Source organism: Lathyrus oleraceus, chromosome 2 (assembly GCF_024323335.1).
Source record: "Lathyrus oleraceus cultivar Zhongwan6 chromosome 2, CAAS_Psat_ZW6_1.0, whole genome shotgun sequence".
NCBI lineage: Eukaryota > Viridiplantae > Streptophyta > Magnoliopsida > Fabales > Fabaceae > Lathyrus > Lathyrus oleraceus.
Window position 1 is genome coordinate 274,452,486 of NC_066580.1, and position 14,262 is coordinate 274,466,747.

Here is a 14,262-nt window from a genome sequence, read left to right on the forward strand (position 1 = left end):
TGATCACTCTAGCTCTAAGGGGATTGTCACCTTGGATTTTGTAAGTAATAAACACCCATATCAAATTTAATGGAGTCTCCTCATTCAATTTATGAGGGACCCAACACTCAAAACTCCCCCAAATTGAGTAGTACAGACATTGTTCCACGTCACAATAAGATTCTTTTACTTAATGAAACACCACCTTCCAAAATATAGTATATAATCCATTTATCATTTCCTTCAAAAGGCTGTCGTGCCAAGAAATACTCAACGAACCCATAGTCAAGCATGCTTTGAATGATACTCTTGAATAATTTTTCTACTAGTAGTAGATACCATAAGGTTTTGAAGCAGATAACTACGGTTTATCCTGCCAGGCATGAGCAGTGACTAAGTAGCTGTGACCTTATCTATAAAATTAGGAATACTTAAGCAAACAAAAGAAATGTTAATGATAGAGAAGCCAAGAGTTCAGAGATGGCGAGAGAGAAGCATATGATGAGAATAAAATTTGTATAAAATAGTAGACTTGACCAGTATGACTGTATGGCGATAATATCAACGCACATATTGAATAAGTGTGACAAGTTTTGAATGTTGTATTTGGTCTTCTGCAAAAAATCCATCACATCCTCACCATAAAGAATAAGAGACGGGGTGGGTGAAGCTGCCAATAGGATTTCTAGCTTTGATATATTAACCTTATTCATAAATTTAGATGTCCCTCAATTAAGAACCTCTCTATATGAGACAAAAAAGAAGAGGAGAACGAGGGATTCCATTTGTCTCTCCTGGGTCAAATAGCCTACTAAAATACTCACAAAAATATAAGTTTGTTATTTTCTTTTCACATCCAATATTTGGGAAAGAATCGTCACATTTTCCCAAATTGTCCTATCTGGAATTTTAGACGGATTTGATTTGATAAGTAATAATAAATGAAACTATGGAATTCAAACGTTTGAGTTTTAAACTAGGGAAATAAAATTAATATGAGGTAAATAAGGAAATAAAATATTACATATAAGCCTTAAAATTTATTTTATCGGTATATGGTTTCAGTGACATTTCTATGAATAAAAGACGTTGTATCATAACATATCAGTCAAAGGATAAGGATAGCCGATATCTTATAACAAGGCTTGTAATTTATTCTAAATTCTAAACAATGGTATTTCCTTTCTACCAGAAAAGAGAGAAAGAGAAATTTTATTAAAAGAAAATTAAATTAGTTTTTCAAATAAAAATAAATTCTATCCAAATCAAAATATACAAGAACGGAAATAAAATACGCCGTGCCGGGGATCGAACCCGGGTCACCTGCGTGACAGGCAGGAATACTTACACTATAAACAACGACTCCTCAATGGTCTGGCATTTTAATGTATAATTTCTAAAAGTACAAAAATGTATTGAGTATTCAATTAGTTTATATTGATATCATTAACATTCTCAAAATGAAGGTAAATAAATTGTTTTGTAATCTTAATGCAATTAATCCATCTTTTTCTTTGCTGTAAAGGAAAAGTGTTATGAGTTAACAACTAAAGTCATCAGTTGAGAACCAATATCGAGCCACATAGAGTTCCGCCCATTTTTTAAAGTAGTTTAACGTCCGCCTTCTTAATACCATTAACTCATATATAATAAATTAAAGTTACTGATGTTTAGATTAAAACATTCCGTAAATTAGTATATTGGTTCTAAAGATACCACATCTGTGAAGGAGCCTAGAAATTCTCTAGTTACCACCATCATTATGCATGTAATCCATAAATTTTAATAGGGTTTCTAAATTTGGTTTTTGGAACTATGAGGATGAAATAATCCATAGAATTTAAGATTCATAACGTGCAAAAATAAAGAAGAAGAATCAGAGAGGTTACTTGTCTCGGAAACATGAGAAACAATCAGGTTAATTAATTGAAGAATTTTTATGAATTGTTTGACCTTAACACGCGCTTACTCCGCATTGCCACAAAAAACATAAAGCCATAACAAACAAAGTGACAAGTTTTCCTTGTTTGGACCATATTCTTTGACATAAATTCTCCAAATACAAAGGGTATAACAAGAAAAAAACATTAATCTGGATGGTATTTCCTAGGTAATTTCCATAAAGTTAAAAGATTTGAAATCTGTTACAAATAATGATTAGATTCTTTGTCACAATAAACACAAATCAGAGTTAGGGGCCATGTGAAATTCTCTAAATGATAGGTTCCCACAAATAGAACTCGATGATATATAATCCTCAAAATAATGAAATATTCAGAGGAATTGATCCATAAAGTTTTAGCTCAAGGTAGTTATTGATCTTGGTGTTAATAGGATTATAAGATTATTTGAAACTCATATAACCATTACTACTATATTCTACGATAGGAGGTCACCATAATATTATTTGAATTGTAATATGATGGCTTGTAGATACATATGATGGACAAGTCTGAATGTTTAAATAAGAAAAAATCAAATTATTTCTTTTAATGATATATTTCACATTAGCGTCGAAGAAATGATAAACAAAAAGGTCAATATTGGGAGGTTTAAATACAAGGTATTTGTTCCAAGAATTCATTCAAACATGATCATGTCTCTCCTACAAAGAACCACTACTGTCATCAAATACGTATCCACGTTCCTCTTAATACCATAACATATAGTCGATCAACGTGGTAGCTAATATAAAATTATTCCTGATCACTCTAGCTCTAAGGGTATTGTCACCTGGATTTTGTAAGTAATAAACACCATATCAATTTAATGGAGTCTTCCTCATTCAATTTATGAGGGACCCAACCACTCAAAACTCCCCCCTTATTGAGTAGTAAAGCATTGTTCCACGTCACAATAAGATTCTTTTACTTAAAAACCACCTTCCAAAATATAGTATATAATCCATTTATCAATTTCCTTCAAAAGGCTGTGTGCCAAGAATACTCACGAACCCATAGTCAAGCATGCTTTATGAACTCTTGAATTAATTTATTTCTACTAGTAGTAGATACCAATAAGGTTTTGAAGCAATAACTACGGTTTTATCTGCCAGCAATGAGCAGTGACTAAGTAGCTTTGACCTTATCTATAAAATTAGGAATCTTAAGCAAACAAAGAAATGTTAATGATAGAGAGCCAAGAGTCTCAGAGATGACGAGAAGCATGATGAGAAATAAAATTTGTATAAATAGTAGACTTGACAGTATTGACTGTATGGCGATAAATATCAACGCACATATTGAATAGTGGACAAGTTTTGAATGTTGTATTTGGTTCTTCTGCAAAATCCATCACATCCTCACCATAAAGAATAAGAGACGGGGTGAAGCTGCCAATAGGATTTCTAGTTTGATACTTATTAACTTATTCATAAATTTAGATGTCCCTCAATTAAGAACTCTTATATGAGACAAAAAGAAGAGGAGACGAGGGATTCCCATTTGTCTCTCCTGGGTTCAAATAGCCTACTAAAATACTCACAAAAATAAAGTTTTGTTATTTCTTTCACATCCAATATTGGGGAAAGAATCGTCACATTTCCCCAAATGTCCCTATCTGGACATTTTAGAACGGATTTGATTTGATATAGTAATAATAAATGAAACTATGGAATCAAACGTTTGAGTTTTAACTAGGGAAATAAAATTAATATGAGGGTAAAAATAAGGAAATAAAATATATACATATAAGCCTTAAATTTCTTTTATCGGTATATGTTTCAGTGACATTTTCTATGAATAAAATGACGTTGTATCATAAACATATCAGTCAAAGGATAAGGTAGCGATATCTTATAACAAGGCTTGTAATTTTCTAAATTTCTAAAACAATGGTATTTCTTTCTACCAGAAAAGAGAAAGAAAATTTTTTAAAGAAAGTTAAAATTTATATTTTTCAAATTAAAATAAATTCTATCCAAATCAAAAATATAAAGAATGGAAATAAAATACGCCGTTGCCGGGGATCGAACCCGGGTCACCTGCGTGACAGGCAGGAATACTTCCATATACTACAACGACTCAATTCTTCTGCATTTTTAATGTATAATTTCTAAAAGTAAAAACAAAAAATGTATGAGTATCAATTAGTTTATATTGATCATTAACATTCTCCAAATGAGGTAAAATAAATTGTTGTTGTAATCTTAATGCAATTAGTCCATCTTTTTCTTTGCTGTCAAGGAAAGTGTTATGAGATTAACAACTAAAGTCATCAGTTGAGAACCAATATCGAGCCACATAGAGTTCCGCCCATTTTTAAAGTAGTTTTAACGTCCGCCTTAATACCAATTAACTCATATATAATAAATTAAAGTTACTGATGTTTAGATTAAAACAATTCCGTAAATTGTATATTGGTTCTTAATTACACATCTAGTAGAAGGACCTAGAAATTCTCTAGTTACACCATCATTAATGCATGTAATCCTATAAATTTTAATAGGGTTCCAACATTTGGTTTTGGAACTATATGAGGATGAAACTAATCCATAGATTTAAGATTCAATACACGTGCAAAAATAAAGAAGAAGAATCAGAGAGGTTACTTGTCTCGGAAAACATGAGAAACAATCAGGTTAATAATTGAAGAATTTTTATGACTTGTTTTACCTTAACACGCGCTTACTCCCGCATTGCCAAAAATTCAACATATAATCATAACAAACAAAGTGACAAGTTTTCCTTGTTTGGACCATATCTTTGACAAATTCTCCAAATACAAAGGGTATAACAAGAAAAAACATTAATCTGGATGGATTTCCTAGGTAATTTCCATAAAGTTAAAAAGATTTGAAATCTGATTACAAATAATGATTAGATTCTTTGTCACAATAAACCCAAATCAGATTTAGGGGCCATGTGAAATTCTCTAAATGATAGGTTTCCACAAATAGAACTCGATGATATATAATCCTCAAAATAATGAAATATTCAGAGGAATTGATTCCATAAAGTTTTAGCTCAAGGTAGTTATTGATCTGGTGTTAATAGGATTATAAGATTATTTGAAACTCATATAACCATTACTACTATAATTCTACGATAGGAGGCACCATAATATTATTTGAATTTGTAATATGATGGCTTGTAGATACATATGATGGACAATCTGAATGTTTAAATAAGGAAAAATCAAATTATTTTCTTTTAATGATATATTTCACATTAGCGTCGAAGAAATGATAAACAAAAAGGTCAATATTGGGAGTTTAAATACAAGGTATTTGTTCCAAGAATTCATTCAAACATGATCATGTCTCTCCTACAAAGAAACCAACTACTATCATCAAATATGATATCCACGTTCCTCTTAATACCATAAATATAGTCGATCAACGTGGTAGCTAATATAAACTTATCCTGATCACTCTAGCTCTAAGGGTATGTCACCTTGGATTTTGTAAGTAATAAACACCATATCAAATTTAAGAGTCTCCTCATTCAATTTATGAGGGACCCAACACTCAAAAACTCCCCCTTATGAGTAGTACAGACATGTTCCACGTCACAATAAGATTCTTTTACTTAATAAAACCACCTTCCAAAATATAGTATATAATCCATTTATCAATTTCCTTCAAAAGGTGTCGTGCCAAGAATACTCCACGAACCCATAGTCAAGCATGCTTTGAATGATACTCTTGAATAATTTATTTTACTAGTAGTAGATACCAAATAAGTTTGAAGCAGATAACTACGGTTTTATCCTGCCAGCAATGAGCAGGTGACTAAGTAGCTTTGACCTTATCTATAAATTAGGAAACTACTTAAGCAAACAAAAGAAATGTTAATGATAGAGAAGCCAAGAGTCTCAGAGATGACGAGAAGCATATGATGAGAAAAATAAAATTTGTATAAATAGTAGACTTGACAGTATTGACTGTATATGGCGATAAATATCAACGCACATATGGAATAAGTGTGACAAGTTTTGAATGTTGTATTTGGTCTTCTGCAAAAATCCATCACCTCCCACCATAAAGAATACGAGACGGGTGAAGCTGCCCATAGGATTTCTAGTTTGATACTTATTAACCTTATTCATAAATTTAGATGTCCCTAAATTAAGAACCTCTATATGAGAAAAAAAAGAAGAGGAGACGAGGGATTCCCATTTGTCTCTCCTGGGTCAAATAGCCTACTAAAATACTCACAAAAATATAAGTTTTGTTATTTCTCTTCACATCCAATATTGGGAAAGAATCGTCACTTTTCCCCAAATTGTCCCTATCTGGACATTTTAGAACGGATTTGATTTGATATAGTAATAATAAATGAAAACTATGGAATCAAACATTTGAGTTTAAACTAGGGAAAAAATTTAAATGAGGTAAAATAAGGAAATAAATATATACATATCAGCCTTAAATTTCTTTTATCGGTATAAGTTTCAGTGACATTTTCTATGATAAAATGACGTTGTATCCATAACATATCAGTAAAAGGATAAGGATAGCCGATATCTTATAACAAGGCTTGTAATTATTCTAAATTTCTAAACAATTGTATTCCTGTTTTTACCAGGTTTCCTTTCTACCAGAAAGAAAGAGAAATTTTTTCTTAAAAGAAAGTTAAAATTTATTATTTTTCAATCAAAATAAAGAATGGAAATAAAATACGCCGTTGCCGGGGATCGAACCCAGGATGGGGGGGGTCACCTGCGTGACAGGCAGGAATACTTACCACTATACTACAACGACTCAATTCTTCTTGCATTTTTAATGTATAATTTCTTAAAAGTACAAAAATGTATTGAGTATTCAATTAGTTTATATTGATATCATTAACATTCTCAAAATGAGGTAAATATAATTGTTGTTGTAATCTTAATGCAATTAGTCCATCTTTTTCTTTGCTGTCAAGGAAAAGTGTTATGAGATTAACAACTAAAGTCATCAGTGAGAACAACCAATATCGAGCCACATAGAGTTCCGCCCATTTTTTAAAGTAGTTTTAACGTCCGCCTTAATACCAATTAACTCATATATAAATAAATTAAGTTACTGATGTTTAGATTAAAACAATTCCGTAAATTAGTATATTGGTTCTTAAAGATACACATCTAGTAGAAGGACCTAGAAATTCTCTAGTTACACCATCATTAATGCATGTAATCCTATAAATTTTAATAGGGTTCCAACATTTGGTTTTTGGAACTATATGAGATGAAACTAATCCATAGAATTTTAAGATTCAATACACGTGCAAAAATAAAGAAGAAGAATCAGAGAGGTTACTTGTCTCGGAAACATGAGAAACAATCAGGTTAATAATTGAAGAATTTTTATGACTTGTTTTACCTTAAACACGCGCTTACTCTCCGCATTGCCAAAAATTTTCAACATACTAATCATAACAAACAAAGTGACAAGTTTTCCTTGTTTGGACCATATTCTTTGACAAATTCTCCAAATACAAAGGGTATAACAAGAAAAAAACATTAATCTGGATGGATTTCCTAGGTAATTTCCATAAAGTTAAAAAGATTTGAAATCTGATTACAAATAATGATTAGATTCTTTGTCACAATAACACAAATCAGATTAGGGGCCATGTGAAATTCTCTAAATGATAGGTTCCCACAAATAGAACTCGATGATATATAATCCTCAAAATAATGAAATATTCAGAGGAATTGATTCCATAAAGTTTTAGCTCAAGGTAGTTATTGATCATTGGTGTTAATAGGATTATAAGATTATTTGAAACTCATATAACCATTACTACTATAATTCTACGATAGGAGGTCACCCATAATATTATTTGAATTTGTAATATGATGGCTTGTAGATACATATGATGGACAAGTCTGAATGTTTAAATAAGGAAAAATCAAATTATTTCTTTTATGATATATTTCACATTAGCGTCGAAGAAATGATAAACAAAAAGGTCAATATTGGGAGTTTTAATACAAGGTATTTGTTCCAAGAATTCATTCAAAACATGATCATGTCTCTCCTACAAAGAAAACCAATACTATCATCAAATATGATATCCACGTTCCTCTTAATACCATAACATATAGTCGATCAACGTGGTAGCTAATATAAACTTATTCCTCGGGTTGAATAGCGGACTTGATCACTCTAGCTCTAAGGGTATTGTCACCTTGGATTTTGTAAGTAATAAACACCATATCAAATTTAATGGAGTCTTCCTCATTCAATTTATGAGGGACCCAACACTCAAAACTCCCCCCTTATTGAGTAGTACAGACATTGTTCCACGTCACAATAAGATTCTTTTACTTAATAAAACCACCTTCCAAAATATAGTATATAATCCATTTATCAATTTCCTTCAAAAGGCTGTCGTGCCAAGAATACTCCACGAACCCATAGTCAAGCATGCTTTGAATGATACTCTTGAATAATTTATTTCTACTAGTAGTAGATACCAAATAAGGTTTTGAAGCAGATAACTACGGTTTTAATATAAGTCCATTTCCTGCCAGCAATGAGCAGTGACTAAGTAGCTTTGACCTTATCTATAAAATTAGGAATACTTAAGCAAACAAAAGAAATGTTAATGATAGAGAAGCCAAGAGTCTCAGAGATGACGAGAAGCATATGATGAGAAATAAAATTTGTATAAATAGTAGACTTGACAGTATTGACTGTATGGCGATAAATATCAACGCACATATTGAATAAGTGTGACAAGTTTTGAATGTTGTATTTGGTTCTTCTGCAAAAATCCATCACATCCTCACCATAAAGAATAAGAGCTCGAGATATAAGTAGTACGGGGTGAAGCTGCCAATAGGATTTCTAGTTTGATACTTATTAACCTTATTCATAAATTTAGATGTCCCTCAATTAAGAACCTCTTATATGAGACAAAAAAGAAGAGGAGACGAGGGATTCCCATTTGTCTCTCCTGGGTCAAATAGCCTACTAAAATACTCACAAAAATATAAGTTTTGTTATTTTCTCTTCACATCCAATATTGGGGAAAGAATCGTCACATTTTCCCCAAATTGTCCCTATCTGGACATTTTAGAACGGATTTGATTTGATATAGTAATAATAAATGAAACTATGGAATCAAACGTTTGAGTTTTAAACTAGGGAAATAAAATTTAATATGAGGTAAAATAAGGAAATAAAATATATACATATAAGCCTTAAAATTTCTTTTATCGGTATATGTTTCAGTGACATTTTCTATGAAAAATGACGTTGTATCATAACATATCAGTCAAAGGATAAGGATAGCCGATATCTTATAACAAGGCTTGTAATTTATTCTAAATTTCTAAACAATGGTATTCCTTTCTACCAGAAAAGAGAAAGAGAAATTTTTCTTAAAAGAAAGTTAAAATTTATTATTTTTCAAATAAAATATAAAGAATGGAAATAAAATACGCCGTTGCCGGGGATCGAACCCGGGTCACCTGCGTGACAGGCAGGAATACTTACCACTATACTACAACGACTCAATTCTTCTGCATTTTTAATGTATAATTTCTTAAAAGTACAAAAATGTATTGAGTATTCAATTAGTTTATATTGATATCATTAACATTCTCAAAATGAGGTAAATATAAATTGTTGTTGTAATCTTAATGCAATTAGTCCATCTTTTTCTTTGCTGTCAAGGAAAAGTGTTATGAGATTAACAACTAAAGTCATCAGTTGAGAACCAAGATAACGGAAAGAAACCAAAAAATAAATATCGAGCCACATAGAGTTCCGCCCATTTTTAAAGTAGTTTTAACGTCCGCCTTAATACCAATTAAAAAAAATCGCGCAGAAGTAAAAGTCACAACATAGACAAAATCTCATATATAATAAATTAAAGTTACTGATGTTTAGATTAAAACAATTCCGTAAATTAGTATATTGGTTCTTAAAGATACCACATCTAGTAGAAGGACCTAGAAATTCTCTAGTTACACCATCATAATGCATGTAATCCTATAAATTTTAATAGGGTTCCAACATTGGTTTTTGGAACTATATGAGGATGAAACTAATCCATAGAATTTTAAGATTCAATACACGTGCAAAAATAAAGAAGAAGAATCAGAGAGGTTACTTGTCTCGGAAACATGAGAAACAATCAGGTTAATTAATTGAAGAATTTTTATGACTTGTTTTACCTTAAACACGCGCTTACTCCCGCATTGCCAAAAATTTTCAACATAATCATAACAAACAAAGTGACAAGTTTTCCTTGTTTGGAAACAAAAAAAAAAAAAAAAAAAAAAAACAAAAAAAAAGAAAAAGAAAAAAGAAAACCATATTCTTTGACAAATTCTCCAAATACAAAGGGTATAACAAGAAAAAACATTAATCTGGATGGATTTCCTAGGTAATTTCCATAAAGTTAAAAAGATTTGAAATCTGATTACAAATAATGATTAGATTCTTTGTCACAATAACACAAATCAGATTTAGGGGCCATGTGAAATTCTCTAAATGATAGGTTCCCACAAATAGAACTCGATGATATATAATCCTCAAAATAATGAAATATTCAGAGGAATTGATTCCATAAAGTTTTAGCTCAAGGTAGTTATTGATCATTGGTGTTAATAGGATTATAAGATTATTTGAAACTCATATAACCATTACTACTATAATTCTACGATAGGAGGTCACCCATAATATTATTTGAATTTGTAATATGATGGCTTGTAGATACATATGATGGACAAGTCTGAATGTTTAAATAAGGAAAAATCAAATTATTTCTTTTAATGATATATTTCACATTAGCGTCGAAGAAATGATAAACAAAAAGGTCAATATTGGGAGTTTTAAATACAAGGTATTTGTTCCAAGAATTCATTCAAAACATGATCATGTCTCTCCTACAAAGAAACCAACTACTATCATCAAATATGATATCCACGTTCCTCTTAATACCATAACATATAGTCGATCAACGTGGTAGCTAATATAAACTTATTCCTGATCACTCTAGCTCTAAGGGTATTGTCACCTTGGATTTTGTAAGTAATAAACACCATATCAAATTTAATGGAGTCTTCCTCATTCAATTTATGAGGGACCCAACACTCAAAACTCCCCCTTATTGAGTAGTACAGACATTGTTCCACGTCACAATAAGATTCTTTTACTTAATAAAACCACCTTCCAAAATATAGTATATAATCCATTTATCAATTTCCTTCAAAAGGCTGTCGTGCCAAGAATATCTTTGGGTTTTCCAAACCTCCACGAACCCATAGTCAAGCATGCTTTGAATGATACTCTTGAATAATTTATTTCTACTAGTAGTAGATACCAAATAAGGTTTTGAAGCAGATAACTACGGTTTTATCCTGCCAGCAATGAGCAGTGACTAAGTAGCTTTGACCTTATCTATAAAATTAGGAATACTTAAGCAAACAAAGAAATGTTAATGATAGAGAAGCCAAGAGTCTCAGAGATGACGAGAAGCATATGATGAGAAATAAAATTTGTATAAATAGTAGACTTGACAGTATTGACTGTATGGCGATAAATATCAACGCACATATTGAATAAGTGTGACAAGTTTTGAATGTTGTATTTGGTTCTTCTGCAAAAATCCATCACATCCTCACCATAAAGAATAAGAGACGGGGTGAAGCTGCCAATAGGATTTCTAGTTTGATACTTATTAACCTTATTCATAAATTTAGATGTCCCTCAATTAAGAACCTCTTATATGAGACAAAAAAGAAGAGGAGACGAGGGATTCCCATTTGTCTCTCCTGGGTCAAATAGCCTACTAAAATACTCACAAAAATATAAGTTTTGTTTTTCTCTTCACATCCAATATTGGGGAAAGAATCGTCACATTTTCCCCAAATTGTCCCTATCTGGACATTTTAGAACGGATTTGATTTGATATAGTAATAATAAATGAAACTATGGAATCAAACGTTTGAGTTTTAAACTAGGGAATAAAATTTAATATGAGGTAAAATAAGGAAATAAAATATATACATATAAGCCTTAAAATTTCTTTTATCGGTATATGTTTCAGTGACATTTTCTATGAATAAAATGACGTTGTATCATAACATATCAGTCAAAGGATAAGGATAGCCGATATCTTATAACAAGGCTTGTAATTTATTCTAAATTTCTAAACAATGGTATTTCCTTTCTACCAGAAAAGAGAAAGAGAAATTTTTCTTAAAAGAAAGTTAAAATTTATTATTTTTCAAATTAAAATAAATTCTATCCAAATCAAAATATAAAGAATGGAAATAAAATACGCCGTTGCCGGGGATCGAACCCGGGTCACCTGCGTGACAGGCAGGAATACTTACCACTATACTACAACGACTCAATTCTTCTGCATTTTTAATGTATAATTTCTTAAAAGTACAAAAATGTATTGAGTATTCAATTAGTTTATATTGATATCATTAACATTCTCAAAATGAGGTAAATATAAATTGTTGTTGTAATCTTAATGCAATTAGTCCATCTTTTTCTTTGCTGTCAAGGAAAAGTGTTATGAGATTAACAACTAAAGTCATCAGTTGAGAACCAATATCGAGCCACATAGAGTTCCGCCCATTTTTTAAAGTAGTTTTAACGTCCGCCTTAATACCAATTAACTCATATATAAATAAATTAAAGTTACTGATGTTTAGATTAAAACAATTCCGTAAATTAGTATATTGGTTCTTAAAGATACCACATCTAGTAGAAGGACCTAGAAATTCTCTAGTTACACCATCATTAATGCATGTAATCCTATAAATTTTAATAGGGTTCCAACATTTGGTTTTGGAACTATATGAGGATGAAACTAATCCATAGAATTTTAAGATTCAATACACGTGCAAAAATAAAGAAGAAGAATCAGAGAGGTTACTTGTCTCGGAAACATGAGAAACAATCAGGTTAATTAATTGAAGAATTTTTATGACTTGTTTTACCTTAAACACGCGCTTACTCCCGCATTGCCAAAAATTTCAACATACTAATCATAACAAACAAAGTGACAAGTTTCCTTGTTTGGACCATATTCTTTGACAAATTCTCCAAATACAAAGGGTATAACAAGAAAAAACATTAATCTGGATGGATTTCCTAGGTAATTTCCATAAAGTTAAAAAGATTTGAAATCTGATTACAAATAATGATTAGATTCTTTGTCACAATAACACAAATCAGATTTAGGGGCCATGTGAAATTCTCTAAATGATAGGTTCCCACAAATAGAACTCGATGATATATAATCCTCAAAATAATGAAATATTCAGAGGAATTGATTCCATAAAGTTTTAGCTCAAGGTAGTTATTGATCATTGGTGTTAATAGGATTATAAGATTATTTGAAACTCATATAACCATTACTACTATAATTCTACGATAGGAGGTCACCCATAATATTATTTGAATTTGTAATATGATGGCTTGTAGATACATATGATGGACAAGTCTGAATGTTTAAATAAGGAAAAATCAAATTATTTCTTTTAATGATATATTTCACATTAGCGTCGAAGAAATGATAAACAAAAAGGTCAATATTGGGAGTTTTAAATACAAGGTATTTGTTCCAAGAATTCATTCAAAACATGATCATGTCTCTCCTACAAAGAAACCAACTACTATCATCAAATACGATATCCACGTTCCTCTTAATACCATAACATATAGTCGATCAACGTGGTAGCTAATATAAACTTATTCCTGATCACTCTAGCTCTAAGGGTATTGTCACCTTGGATTTTGTAAGTAATAAACACCATATCAAATTTAATGGAGTCTTCCTCATTCAATTTATGAGGGACCCAACACTCAAAACTCCCCCCTTATTGAGTAGTACAGACATTGTTCCACGTCACAATAAGATTCTTTTACTTAATAAAACCACCTTCCAAAATATAGTATATAATCCATTTATCAATTTCCTTCAAAAGGCTGTCGTGCCAAGAATACTCCACGAACCCATAGTCAAGCATGCTTTGAATGATACTCTTGAATAATTTATTTCTACTAGTAGTAGATACCAAATAAGGTTTTGAAGCAGATAACTACGGTTTTATCCTGCCAGCAATGAGCAGTGACTAAGTAGCTTTGACCTTATCTATAAAATTAGGAATACTTAAGCAAACAAAAGAAATGTTAATGATAGAGAAGCCAAGAGTCTCAGAGATGACGAGAAGCATATGATGAGAAATAAAATTTGTATAAATAGTAGACTTGACAGTATTGACTGTATGGCGATAAATATCAACGCACATATTGAATAAGTGTGACAAGTTTTGAATGTTGTATTTGGTTCTTCTGCAAAAATCCATCACATCCTCACCATAAAG

At 31.1% G+C, this 14,262-nt stretch overlaps 2 non-coding genes across 2 annotated transcripts; both read right to left on the minus strand.

Annotated features, from left to right (window-relative positions):
• Nucleotides 1-9,351: 9,351 nt before the first annotated feature.
• Nucleotides 9,352-9,423, minus strand: TRNAD-GUC (transfer RNA aspartic acid (anticodon GUC)). The gene has a single exon. It is a non-coding gene; the product is annotated as a tRNA-Asp (tRNA).
• Nucleotides 9,424-12,200: 2,777 nt separating this feature from the next.
• On the minus strand, nt 12,201-12,272 carry TRNAD-GUC (transfer RNA aspartic acid (anticodon GUC)). Its single transcript has one exon. It is a non-coding gene; the product is annotated as a tRNA-Asp (tRNA).
• Nucleotides 12,273-14,262: the final 1,990 nt, after the last annotated feature.